Raw genomic sequence first — 14,184 nt, forward strand, 5'->3', positions numbered from 1 at the left:
TGTGTGTGTCTAAATAACATTTGATCATTTGTTCGCGCCCCCGCCCCCCTTGCTTCTGCATTAGGCTATGTGGGATAGTTTGGCGACAGTTAGTGGTCTGTCAGTATATGAGTGGGTGATTCTGTGTTTGTGACGGTACAAATGTATTGAATGTTTGGACCTCTAAATCGTCCTGGGGGCGGGCTTCTGGGGAGACAGCTGTCTGTGCTGGGGGGACAGGGGAGTGCTTGTGTATCTGCACCATTCGGTGGGGGCACTTACCAAATCCCATTGATGCCCGTCTCTTGGGGTTCCTGTGTTGGTGTGTGCTTGTCCCACACTGTCAGTTGGTGATTCTCTCTATATGAGCCCGTGACTGTGTTGTTTCTTGTCAAATCTTTGAAACCCAAGGGGGAGGAGAGCATCCGGAGTGGCTTCGGATCTTTGTGTTTGTTCCCCTGTGTGTGCATTTGCTGATGGAGGGCCTGTGGTTCCTGGGTGCAGGGGGCAGCAGCTGTGGGCCAGCCAGGTAGTAATCTGCTTCCCTCCTCAGTGGCCATCTGGTCTCCAGGTCTGGATGCGATTCAGCGAGGCTTCAGCTCCTCACAAATGCCCTGCTTCATTCTCTCCTCTTCTCTAACAGGCTTTTCTTTCTGCTAGAGGCAACGGTGTTTTATTTGGGTGGGAGTGGAGCTGAGCTTTTGCCTCCGGAAGAGAAGTTCTCTTCTTGGTGTCTATGTAGCGTGCTGGGACTTTCTCAGAGAATCTAAAACATCATCGGCTTGCCTGGAAGCAGCAGCCTCCTGACCCAGTTCTGCTATTTCAGACATGGGCAAAAAAGGATAGAAAGGAACCTCCTATCCTTATAACAACAAAGATGCCCTTGTATTTACTGTTAGGTGGAAATGGGTCATCCATGCTGGTTGACCAAGGGCACAGCCCTAAACCTCTCTGGGCTGTGGTGCCACCAAGCAGGGCAGAGGGCAGATTGTGGACTCAGAGGTTGGGAATGTGAACTGTGGTCTCAGTCCAGTCACTGATGCCCATCACAGAGGGCACCCCAGTCCTCTTGTCCCACACCATCTGCCCCATCTGTCTCATTTGCCCTGTCTGAAGAATGGAGACCCGATCTCTGGAGTCTGAATTGCAGAGTATGGGGTCTCTGCAGGGGAGGGCCACGTGCGTTGGAGCATCGGATGGGTGTGTGGGTGTTGAAGGAGCTTTGGCATCAATTATCTCTGGGGGAATCTTTGCTCCCCCAGGAAGAGTGGAGGGCACAAGAATCTCCTGTGCTTTCAATGACTCATTACCAGCTACCCTGGGAAAATTCCCCCAAGCACAGCAGGATTGATCTTTGCTGTGCATTTTTGTTCATCATTCTCCTCACCTTGTCTTTGGAGGTAGTACAGGCTTTAGAGTGGGGCCAACCTGAGTATTAATCCCAGCTCTGCCACGAAATGGCTCTGTGACTTGGGGAAATTACTTAACCGCTTTGAGCCTCAGTTTCTTCATTTTTGAATGGGGTAATAATAGAACCTTCTTCAACAGAGTTTTTGGGAAGTGTCAGTGAGCAAACATATAAAATGCAGCTGGCCTGGTGCCTGGATCCGATAAATGGAAGCTGTCTGTGTGATGAAGAGGAGGAATTTTCCAGATGCCTCGGAATCTAGTGCCTTTTAAAGAAGGAGGTACTTGTCCTAAGTGGGCCTGAGGGCAGCTAAAATTCTGAGTTACAGGTTCCTGGCACGTATGCACTCTGGGGAACTCTAGGTGCTGGAGTCTGGGAAGAGCCCTGTCAATGTGCTGAGTGCCATTCCCGGCCTCTTCTCCGGGGGCTCTGGATGTTGGGCCGATGAGCACATCTCCCCCACTACCTGTGAGCCAGGGGAAGGCCTCTCACTTCTGAGGGTCCCCTCAGCGTATGCTCTGGGCTCAGCTTGCTAGGGCTGCTCCAACCAACCTTCCCCAAATCCCATCATCGAATGCCTCTTGCAAGCCATATAGCTGGCCCCCATAGGTCCCCATGTTGCTAAGACATTTCCTGGGCCAATCATCTATGTGATAGCTATCTCTGGGTCTGAATGATTTAATCCTCACCTATAAGCCTGTGGGATAAGCATCAGATCCTCAATATGATGCCTCCATTTTACAGATGTGGAATCTGTGGTTCAGAGAGACACAGGATGACTTAAGGTCCTACAGCTAGCTCCAGACCTGGAGCGAAAACCCTGGTCTTGTGACTCCAAGTCTAGAACTTTTTCCAGAGCTGTCTGGGGTAGAGGACAGTCAAAGAATTTCACGGAAGAAGGGGGCAGAATTCTGTTCCTCCTCTTGTCCTAGAATCATCAGAGAACAATGGAGACAAAAAGATTGTGATCCTACACATTCTTTGGCCTGTGTAGTTTAGGGTGCTGTCCTTGGAGGGAGGGGTGATGATGGGGCTGGCACTTAATTCTTCCCCCACTGATGGAGAGACTAACGGTAGGGCAGCTGCCTGGGGCTCTGCTCCTGCTGGCAAAGTCCTGAGAGCAGTGGAGAGAAGGGAGCCCAGGCTGAAGAGAGGCCCCTGATCTGTCTGGTTTCCTGCCACCCCATGCAGGGCTTGGCACAACCAAAAAGCGAGTTAGCTGATTGGTTGAATGAATGAATGGTTGAAGGAATGGATTCTGCGTGCCAGTCCTGAGCTCCAGCAGTTGAGGGCAGGGGTAGGTTTCCAAAGGGAAACCCTTAGGGTGGGAGAGCGGGTTGGTACAGTGGCAGAGGTGGGGCTCTGAAGCCAGACATATCTAAGTTGGAATCCTGAGTTCAAAGCCATTTACCTGCTGTGTGTTTGGGCTACTGACTTTACCTTTCTGGAGCTCATTTCTTCCCTTGTAAAGTGGGAATAAGAACAATGTGTCCGGGGCTGTGGTGAGGATTAACATGTTGTAGCTGAGCCATTTACTGCTTTTGAGAAAGGAATCGTCTGTATGCAAAGGAATGAAAAGAATTAACTCATTCAAGAAAATTCTATGGTACACTGTGCTAGATGCTGAGATACAACGGTGAGGAAAGTACACCATCCCTGCCCTCACGGTGGGAGAAATGACAATCATCCGCTAGTCATCTAACAGACTTGTAATTGTAGCAGGCGATGAGACAGTGCGGGGGGGTGCGGGGGGGGGGGGCTTTGGGAGCCCCTGATGTGTGTCTCTGAGGAGCTGAAGGATGAGGAGGGGGTAATAAGAAACAGAGGGGGGTTCCTGGGTGGCTCAGTCGGCTGAGCGTCCAACTTTGGCTCAGGTCATGGTCTCACACTTTGTGAGTTGGAGCCCCGAGATGGGCTCTCTTCTGTCAGCCTGTCAGCACAGAGCCTGCTTCGGATCCTCTGTCCCCCTTTCTCTCTGCCCCTCCCCCAGTCGTGCACTCCACTCGCTCTCTCTCTCTCTCTCTCTCTCTCTCAAAAAATAAAACATTAAAAAAAAAAAAAAGAAACAAAGAGAGGAGCCCCTGATGAGAAGCTTGACATGGATGAGGGGCTAAGAAAAAAGACTCTTGGAATCCCACATCACGAAGCACCCTCCGGTCCTGCCTCCCCCACACTCTGGCCCTCTCCCTACATCACGCATCTGTTTGAGAAACCCACTCATCCTTCCAGAGGCATGAGAGGGGTGTCTGGGAATTGTGCTCTTAACAAATGGCCTGTGGCTTCCGAGGCTTCTGTGAATACGAGCAGGATTTGGGGGGACATCTAGTCCCCAGGCAGAGCATCGCCCCTTAGTCCTGCAGTGTGAGTTCAGCCAGTATGGTGGCCCTGTGGGTCCTCAGAGCAGTCTCCCAACAGCCCCTCTTTCTGGGCGGTCAGTGTCCTGAGCAGGGCTGGAATCCAGGAGTTCCCACTGGTGGCTCACTGGGTAGGCCAGAGTGTGAAGGGCTTAGCAGGTCCCCATCTCTGACAGGTGACCCTGTCTGTCCTCCCTCTGCATGACCCAGGACTTCCTGGTTCATCGGCCCCAGAATCCAGGCAGGAGAATGGAGTTGATGCTTTTCCACATGGCCTCCTGTCTGTTCCACAGCCTGCCCTGATTCCCTGCCTGCACCTCTCCCAGATCCTGGTTTCAGGGGGTTTGGACCCTGCTGTGTGTCTTAGACCATCCCTACCTCTCCCACCCTGCCCGCTGCATGTAACTAGCCCAGCCTGCCTCTTCGTGACTGTTTTAGGCCATGTGCTTTTCTGCCACTTGGTCTCGCCCTCGGCCCCTGTCTCTTTTGACGACTCCTGTATCAAGTGCGGGCTTTGCCACCTACTAAGATCTTTAATGAATTGGATTGCCACACTGCACCTCAATTTCTTCATTTGCAAAATGTGGATCATAGTATCTGACTCATAAACACCTTTTTCCTAAAGATGACACGCTGATATTGGTGAAGCATCATGTTTTCCCTCCCATCCTAACTGCAGTGCAGAGCAGGGAAAGGAGGGTGGGCCAGACAGCATGGACTGGGGCAGGGTTGTGACAGGTGAATGGGTTCTGGGTGTCCCCTCTTTCTACTACTGAGGTGCCAGGGGTTGCTGGGATAGGTGTTAAAGTGTCAACTTTGCAGGATTGGGAGCTCTGAGTCCCCATCTTGTTTTTGGAGGCCATTAACTTCTTGTCTCCCTCCCCTCTCTTGCCTGGGTTGGGGTCTGTGGACCCAGGGTCCCTAGGCCAGGAGAGATCCCACTGAGGTGACATGGTGCAGTGGTAGAGGTCCCATCTGGGGATCAGGTATTGCCAGGTCTCCATCCCAGCCCGACCATGTCCTAGTGGTGTGGCTTTGGGCAAACAGCTTACCCTCTCTGAGCCTCATTTCTGCATTTGTGAAACTGGGGTGATCAGGATAGGTTTGGGGATGATTAGATGAGCTCATGCATGTAAAGGCCACAGCACAGCACCTGGCACATAGTAGGCCCTCAGTGTGTGTCAGGTGCTATGATTAACCAGCACCCCTGCAGCTGCTCCAGGCAGACAGAGCATGACTGTGGGACCTGATTATTTACATTTTCCATATTGGGCTCTTTCCTGCTTCCTGAATCGTCTGCCCATTTACTCATACAGCAAGCATCAGCTGATGCTGACCCCTTCCGGGCCTGTCCAGCCTTAGGTCCCATGGCCCAGACCCTCAGCTTAAGCTTCAGCCTGGCCTCTGGCTTCTAACACAGCCATGTTCCCCAGCATCCCCCACCCCCCGCCCCTTAGTTACAGCTCCAGGGACAATCGAATCTTCTGGGAGCTGTGGGGAGTCCAGGGCAAGCCCCTGACTTGGCCAGAGGAGGTACTGCGGGTGCTGAGTGGTGCTGAGTCGCGAAGCAGCAATGGCAGTTGGCTACTTGGAGAGGTGGGGGTGGAGCATTCCAGGCAGAGGGAACAGCAAGAGCAAAGAGAGGTTTGCAGGATGATGGAGAGCTGCTGAGGGCAGGGAATGTCACAGTGGTTGAGCTGAGTATCAGGGGCTCAGAGGGCTGTGAAAGCAGAGAGGCTTCAGGGACAAAAGCAACATATGCCCTGCAAGTAGATGTCCTCAGCATGGCTAGGCCCTGGAGCCAGTGATGCATCCACCCGGGCTGGTCTCTGCCTTCCACAATTCCCAGTGTTAGAGGAATGTTCAAAGAGCAGCATGGCCCAGCCCCAGGTAATTGGAGGGAGTTGCTCTGGTGGGGAGGATGAGGTGCGTCTGAGGAGAGGCCTGGAGACAGGGCGGCATGATTGTGTTAGGGGCCAGAGGCTGCAGGTCTGGACAGTGGGAGCTGAGGCTGGATGGGTTCTCAGGTTCCACGGGAAGGGGACCATAGTGGGAAATGAGGGAGCTTTGAGTCACAGGTCATGGTGAAGAGGACTTCAGAGTGATCTGTGCGGAATGGTGTTCAAGAGGATGATGAACTGGGTGTGGATGGGCACGGGGCAGGATGGAGGCGGAGGGCCTCAGTGCAGGGAAACCCGAGAGGCTGGCTCAGGGTGACAGGAGAGAGCTGTGGGACCTTGAATGGGTCATCAAACCCTGGCCTCAGTTGTCCCCTTTCTAAAATGGAATGCTGTCAGACTGTCAAGAAGGCCGGAGGCTGGGCCAGGTGAGCCCTGGTGAGACCTCGGGGAAGGCAAGCGGCTGCCCTGGCCCGTGTTCCATTGCTTCTCCTGGCCTTGCCCCCAGCCGGACACTTTTCCGGCTCTCGGGTTCATTCCCTGGGGAGCATGTAACTCACAGATCCGCTGGGGTGGGCCCAGAGTCACCAAGGGCACCAAGAAGCCTCTCCTGAGCCCTGCTATGTGCCAGAGGTTTCTGCAGCCCTGCAATGGGGGCTGTAGATTCTCATTTACACATGAGGACCAGGAGACGCAGAGGGAGCAGGTGGCTCTCACAGCCCGAAAGGTGCAAACCCAGGCCTTTCTGACTCCAAACGCACTCCATGTCCACTCTGCCACCACTGTCCATGAGACACATGGAGCGAGAGCTGGCAACGTCTAGTTAGAGCAAGGGAGGAACTGGCGGATTGCTGTCTGCAAATCTCCGAGGCCTCTGTGTGGGCTGACAGCAGTCGACAGCCCTGACATCAGAGCAAGACTGACCTGGGATCATGGCCCAGCTGTGCCGTTTCCTAAGCGAGTGAGCGTAGGCAATACATGCACAACCTCTCTGAGCCTCAGTTTTCTCATCTGTGAAATGGGAGTAGCATTAGACCTTCATAGGGTGGTTTTGAGAAGTTTATGAGGCGTGATGTGAAGGACTTCAGTACAGAACTAGGCGTTTGGCAAGTTTTCAGTGAACGTTTTCTATCGTGTCTATTTCAAAGGCTTGCTTCTCATTCATTCGACCAACATTTATTGAGCCCCAGAGGAACTAGAATTATTGGGTAGATCTTACAGGGAAGTTTTATTAGCTCAATATTAAAATTTTTCTTTTGCTGTAGAGGTAACACAGTAGTTATTGCAGAAAATATGGAGAAGTTTAAGTAGAGACAGTCATTACCCCTAATCTCACTAAAGGAGAAAAGCTTTGTTATTTTGGTGTATTTCCTTCCCATCTCTCCCTCTCTCTCCCTCTCTCTCTCTCTCTCTCTCTCTCTCTGCTTCTGTGTCTGTGTGTTTTAATAACATCAGGATCACAGTATTGGAATAGTGATCATGTTATATACAGTAGTTTGTAAGCTGTCTTTTCACTTGACATTATATCATCAGCATGTTGTCAAGTTATCAACACTATTTGAAAACATACTTTTTTGATGGCTGCATTGTATAAATGTGTTCTATTTGGGGGGGACTTCTGTTATTTCCAATATTATGTCAATCTAAACAATGCATCTGTGAACATTCTTGAACACTTACATTTGTGCACACCTCTTATTATTTTTACAAGGAATTTTCTAACAGTCAAAGCTCTCCAAGAAGGTACGGGCTGCTGTGTAATGTAGGGAGCTTCCCATCTCTGAAGGTATGCAAGAGGACACTGGAAAACCACCTGGTGGAGGCATGGCACTGGGGATTTGGGTGGAGAAAAGATAAACATAATTTTAGGCTCCTCTTCCCAAATCTGAAATTCAGAGATGCTGTGATCTCAGATTTCCCTTCTCCCCTTCCTGGCAGATGATGCCTGGAAGCTGTGCAAGGGCAAGGCATGATTTCATTAACCTCCGAGTCCTGGGACCTTTAAATCCAATTGGCTACCCAGAACATCATAACATGCACAGGAAGAGGGATAATCGTGGGCTTGAGCAGAAAGCCTGGCTTAAATTAGCAATTTACCATCATGCAGGCTGCAGCAGCCCTGTTACCAGCTGGGGGATATGGGGTGGGATGGGGTGTCTGGGTTGGGTTCTATTGATTTATAGCTCCCAGTGCAGCTGCAGAAATCAACAGCTTTGTCTCTGGCCAGGGCGGGTGTGTACAGAAAGAGTCTTGTCTTCTGTAGCTTTCTGAGTCTTGATAAATTGAAAGAACTCAAACTTCAAAGTCCTGTGAGGTCAAAAAGCCCCATCTAATAAACACAACACAGGGAGAGGTGGAGACGGCACCCCCTTCTCCCCTGCAGAGGTAACCTTTTCACCAAGGCTTAGAGCTTTGAATCATGGATGATGATTCTCTTTACTTATTTTGTGCCAGGCAGTCTGCTTAGAGATGTATATACAGTATCCCAATTTAATCTCCCAGACCCATATGAGGTGAGTTTGTTGCCCACATTTACAGATGAGGAAACTTGAGGCACAGAGAAATTCTACAACCTGCTCAAAGGCCCAGAGTCAGATTGAAATTGGGTCATTCTGATCTCAGAGCCCATACTCTTAACCATTACCCTATCTTCTGCCACCTGTATGTCAAGTTCAGCCCCTCCGATTTAAAAATGAGGGAACCAGGGTGCTGAGGTGGCTCAGTCAGTTAAGCAACTGACTCTTGATTTTGGCTCAGGTCATGATCTCATGGTTGGTGAGATCAAGCCCCACATTGGGCTCTGCGCTGATAGTGCAAAGATTGCTTGGGATTCTCTTTCCCCCTTTCTCTGTCCCTCCCCGTTTCATGTTTCTCTCTCTCTCTCTCTCTCTCTCTCTCTCTCTCTCTCTCTTTCTCTCTCTCTCTCTCTCTCTCTCTCTCTCTCTCTCTCTCTCTCTCTCTCTCTCTCTCTCAAAATAAACATTTGAAAAATACTTAAAAAAATAAAAACAAAAATGAAGGAACAGAGGCTTGAGAGGTTCAGTGTCTCTTGAGTTAGTGGTCAGGGCAGGACTGGAACTTGCCTTTCCTAACCCCTTATCCCTTATTGCATCTCTTTCCACACCTGGGATTAACTGGGCTAAGGGCGAGCCAAAGGGTATCTAGAAATAGCTGTACCCAGGAGCAAGGGCAGTGGGTTCCTGCTCAGGGCAGCCTGGCCTGGGGGCCACTGACAACATCTCACGGGCCCAGAGAAGTCCAAGATTCCTGGGGCAGAGCTAGCGCCTGGCAAGGTGGCCACATCTGTCAGGGGCAGACAGACTGAGGTTCAAACCTAGGTCTGCTTCTTGCTGGCCATCCACCCTTGGGCTCACCTCACTGAGCCTGTTTTCTCATCTGTAAAATGGGGATGATAGACCATCACGTGCATCGTGGGGTTGTGGCAGGCATACATTCAGCAGCCCCTCCTCCTACTGGGCATGGTTCTAGGGGCTGGGCATGTAACAGCGATCAAGACACAGTCCCTGCCTTCATGAAGCTGACGTTCTAGTGGGGGAAAAGATAGACAATACATAAGTTGGTGTAAGGCCAAGGCTATAGGCAATGAAGCCAACTAAGACAGCACTGGGGAGGGAGAATGGCGGGGCTGCAGTTGTGTCTAGTGAGGTTGGGGAGGAGGAGACAACTAAGCAGAGGCCTGTCCCTGGGTGGAAGTGTTTTGGGCAGAGGGAACAGTGAAGGTTAAGGCAGATGATGTATGGCCCTAGCTCAGGGCCTGGCCCGGAACAGGAAGTTGTTGGTAATAATGATGTCTTCTGGCTGGTTTCCCAGCTCTTGGGACCCTGGGACAGGGATTAAGCTGAGGGAGAAAACCTGCTTGGTCTGGCCCAGATGCCCCTGCAGTACAGATGGAGATGATCTGTTTCCCTTGGTTACAAAAACTCATCCTCCTCGAGTGCTGGGAAAGCCCCACATCTAGTGATTTTCCATTCCTCCTTGGGAGAGGCAGGGCAGGAAGTGGAGGCCAGCACATGGCCACAGGGCTATGCTGCTGGGAGGGGCAAGTAGTCCTAAGACACTCTCCTCACCTGCTCAGTCCTGTCATCCCAGATAAGAGAGGGTTCAATGGCAAAGCGTGGCATATTGACTCCACAGGGCTTCACACCAGAAATAGCACTGCTGACCTTTCTTGAATGCTGACAAGGTGGCCACCTCTGTGCTGAGTGCCTCCTGTATATTATCTCATTTAATCCTCCCGACTCTATGAGGTTGGCACCATGTTTCTCTCCATTTGACAGAGGAGGGCACTGAGGCTCAGAGATGATAATTCACTTGCCCAGGGCCACAGTTAATAAATGGCAGTCAGCCTTTGAACTGAGGCCCCCGTAACTCCCAGAGCCTGCGTGTGCAAAGAGACCGTGAAGCAATGGCTGAGAAGAAGGTCAAATTCATGACACCCTCTGATTCCAACTGTGGAAAATGACTTTTGTATATTGCTGGCATTTAGGAGAGGCCACGGAGCAGGGTAGACTGAGTTGTAGAATCATTAAAATGATAGATTGTTGATAAATAAAATACAGGTGAAATTCCGTGTGTCAGGTAGAGGGATATGTCCTAAGTAATGTACAGCATGGTCTGAGGCCTAGAGGTGGAAAACCTGGGCTTTTTGGAATATCTGACTTTGGATCCTGGTTCTGTCCACTCTGAACTCCTAGATAAGCACCTCTCCTCTGTGGGTTAGTTTCTTTCCATGAACAAAGTGGGAATATATGTGTGGGTCAAAGGAGAGAATGGATGTGAAGTCCTCTGCACAGGGCCTGCCTTGCCCCTTGTCCTCAAAGCATGTCCCTTGGGGGCCGGGGACAGGTTAGGCAAGCTGAACCATCCCTGTATCACCCACAGAGTGGTCACTAAGAATGACAGCCTGGTGTGCAATATTTTTACATGGAATTGTGGGACATGTACTTAGCAATGGAAGGACTCAGAATCAGAAGAATTCAAGGATCCATCACATACAACTATGGCAAAAATGAGCATGTGCTTTGGTAATGATATAAGGCTGCATACAGGGGACCTTGTGAAATCTCAGCCTCTGCAACGCTTGCATGGTGGCTGGTGTCATTTCCTTTTTCTCGTGAGGAGAGTGTGTGGCTCCCAGCATCAACCTTAGCCTAGAGTTTGGGCTTTCAGGTCTGTATCGGACATAGTCCTGCCAGAAAAAAGAACCAGTAGCATCTATCTCAAGCAATTGGCTTATGCAGTGTGGGGTCTGGCAAGGCAAGTCTGAAATTTGTAGGATAGGGTGGCCGGCTGGAAACTCTCTGGCAACAGCTTATGCTGCAATCAACAGGCAGAATTTCTTCTTCCCCTGGGAAAGCTCAGTTTTGCTCTTAAGGTTGACCTCGTTACCAAGGATAATTTCCTTATAGTCAGCTGATTGCAGATATTAACCACATCTACAAAATACCTTCACAGCAGCACCTAAATTCGTTTTGATTAAATAATTGGGTACTAAAGTCCAGCCAAGTTGACACATAAAACTAATCATCATAGAATCAGACAGACCCTGGCTTAAGTCCTGGTACTACAACCTAAAGGCAGTGTGACCTTGGGCAAATTTCTCTGCCTTTCTGAGCCTCAGTCCACTAGTCTGCCAAATGCAGCGATAGTGCTCACCACAGTCATTTGTTGTGAGGGGTGAAATGCAATGATGTAAATCAAGTGCCTTTGTCCGTGCCTGTCGCATAGAATGAGGGGAGACACACATGGTCATGACACAGTGTTTTCTAGTTGTAATGTGGTGTTTGCTTTCCATTTTACACTGGTGGCTCCTGGAGGGTGGGAACTGTGCCCCGTTCATCTTCTATCCTATTTCCTAGTTCAATCCCTGGTCCTAAGGAGACATCTCTGTTTCCTAAATATCTAGTTGACACTTTGTTAATGAGCTTCTCTCTATGGAGTAGTTGGGATCTATAATAAAAATCCTCCAACTACAAGACAAGAGGGAAGATGTGTGGGAGCCTCAGACCTCTTTTCTCTCTAGATTAACACTTTGCCTCTCAGCTTAGTAAATCTCTCCTCCAGGGAGCCTTCTCTGCTGCCCCCAGGCCAACAGACCCCCCTCCTCTGTGTTCCCACCAGTGTCCTGTGTCCCCCGTCCGCACATATTTTTCCAAACACTTGACTGCTCATCTCTCCCTCTTCAGGTGAGCAGGTGTGGGGCAGGGGGAGTAGCCTTTGTTCAGAGCTGGAGCCCCAACCTAGGGTCTGACCCTCAGGCAGCATGTCCGTAGGTGTTTGTAGGAGGGATGTGTCCTATTTCCAGAGACCCATGGGCTGACATGCCACACTTGAGCAACTCTGCTTTCTTGGGGCCTCTGTTGTGTCTGGCTGCCCCATTCCTTGGTCCAGCCATCGTTAAGCCAGAAGCAGAGCTGGGCTGATGGAGAGGAGCTTCTCTTCCCTGGCTTACATGAGCATGAGCTGCACAAGGTGTCTGCTCTGTTTATTGCTGAGCTTGACCTGACCTCCCTGCCCCCCAACTCATGTTCAACTCAGGGCCCTTTATTTCCATGTTCCAGCCTTTAATCATCTCCTGTGACATGCCTTGTTATAATTAACCACTTTCCTTCCTTAGGCTTTGCCAAAACTGAGACAGCTAATTAATTTCTGGCGACTTGCCGCTCCTGTTAAATGGTGGGCAGGGACACAGCTTGCAGCCCTTGCTGCCCAGCCTGGCTTGTTTTGTCAGCGGGAAGAGCAACCGTCCTTTGTCTACAAACACAGGGAGCCCCAACTGGACCCAGGCTGGCTGGCAGATGCTTTATTTAAGCTATTTATTCCCCACAGTGGGCCGAGCCTTTGTGATCACTGCTGTGGCTGTGCCTCGGTTTTCTCATTTGTAAAGCAGAGGGATTGACCTTGACAAACTGGGAGAAGAAGATGGGGTAGAGGTTAAGCTAGTGGGTTCTGGAGTCAGTGGGAGCCAAGGCCGAATCCTGCCACTCCTAGCTGTGGGACTTCTGGTGGGTTTCTTCACCCCCCGAGCCTCAACATTCCTCACCTGTGGAATGGGGGTAATGCTCACCTCCGGTGCAGATTCAGTGGGATAGGAACACACTTGTGGCACTTACTTAGCAGCACAACCAGCACATAGTAAGTGCTCAGTAAATACTCTCACCAGCCACCTTTCCTTTCAGTGCTAACATTCTATATTCCCGATGGGAGGGGAAAAAAAAGTCCCTTTGTTGGGAGAACTGGGGAGTGGAGCCATTTTAACAGACATTGATTGCTTCTGTGTTTGAGGCCACGGCTGTCAAGACGATTAACCCCTCTGTATTCATTTCTTAGGGGTGCCGTAACAAATGACCATAAACTGGGTGGCTTAAAACAATAGAAATGTATCCTTCACAGTTCAGGGGGCCAGAAGTGTGAAATCAGGCATGGCATGCTCCCTCCAAAGGCTCTCGGGAAGGATTCCCCCTTACCTAGCTTCGGGTGGTTGCTGGCAATCTTTGGCATCGCTTAGGCTTGTGCTGCATCTCTGCAGTGGTTGCATCTGTTTTCACATGGCTATGTTCCTTCCGTGTATGTCTCTGTGCTTCCTCTTATAGGGACACCAGTCACATTGGATTTAGGGCCCATGCTGATCTAGTATGACTTCATTTTAATGACATTTGCAAAGACCCTATTTCCAGATAATGTCACATCTGAAGTTCCAGGTGGACATGAATTTGGGGGGGGACCTATTCAACCCAGTACACTCCCCGAGTCTCATTCTCCTCCTGTGTGTAAGGATGATAATGGAGCAATTGCATAGGGTTGTTGGAGCAATTGAACAAGGTAATCTATGTAAATGTCACGATAGAATTCTATAGACTATGTCAAGCCCGTGTAAGCACTGAGTCAGCGTAGCTGCTGTGATAGAGATGGTGAAAATGATGATGGGGAGGGGGATGGTTCCATCCATGGACCTCCCTGACATTGGCTAATCACTGGACACAGGGACCTAGAATGTGGGCATCTAGTAAGAGCCCAGGCCTTCATCAGGAATGCTGAAGCCTTGGACGGGAGCGCCCCTTTCCCTTTGGCCTCAGCCACCTGAACCCTTCATCTGAGAGTTAGCTGCTAGGAGGACAGCTTGGTAGAGAAGAAAGAACTTGGCCTCTCGGGAGTCAGGAGAATTGACACTCTGCGTAACCTCGTGTAACTGTCTTTGCCTCTCCTGGCCTCAGTTTCCCAATTTGTAAAGGGGGAGAGGAGGTTAGAACTCAGTGTTATAGATCAGAGCCTCTTCCAGTGCTGAAGTTCCAGCACAGGGCTCTGTGTCTCACCAAAATGGTGACAGGTTACCAAAGGCCAGCACAGGAGCCAGGAGGGAGCCCAGGACCCCCAGGGCAGGTCAGCAGGTATCATTCTGGGCCCTTTTCCCCTGTCTGGACAAGAGAAGCCACTATGATATGAGTGTGCCAAGCAGTGTGCTAGGGACATCATAAGCATGAACTCATTTGGTACTCACCACACCCTCCTGAGGAAGGATCTTTAT

At 50.4% G+C, this 14,184-nt stretch overlaps 1 protein-coding gene across 1 annotated transcript in view; it reads left to right on the forward strand.

The window, feature by feature from the left end:
- The window catches only part of OPRD1 (opioid receptor delta 1), a 65,862-nt gene that overhangs the window by 34,615 nt on the left and 17,063 nt on the right, over positions 1-14,184 (forward strand). The window lies entirely within an intron of this gene.

The sequence above is a fragment of the Herpailurus yagouaroundi genome, unplaced genomic scaffold (assembly GCF_014898765.1).
Source record: "Herpailurus yagouaroundi ecotype Mexico unplaced genomic scaffold, PumYag 77, whole genome shotgun sequence".
Classification (NCBI taxonomy): Eukaryota; Metazoa; Chordata; class Mammalia; order Carnivora; family Felidae; genus Herpailurus; species Herpailurus yagouaroundi.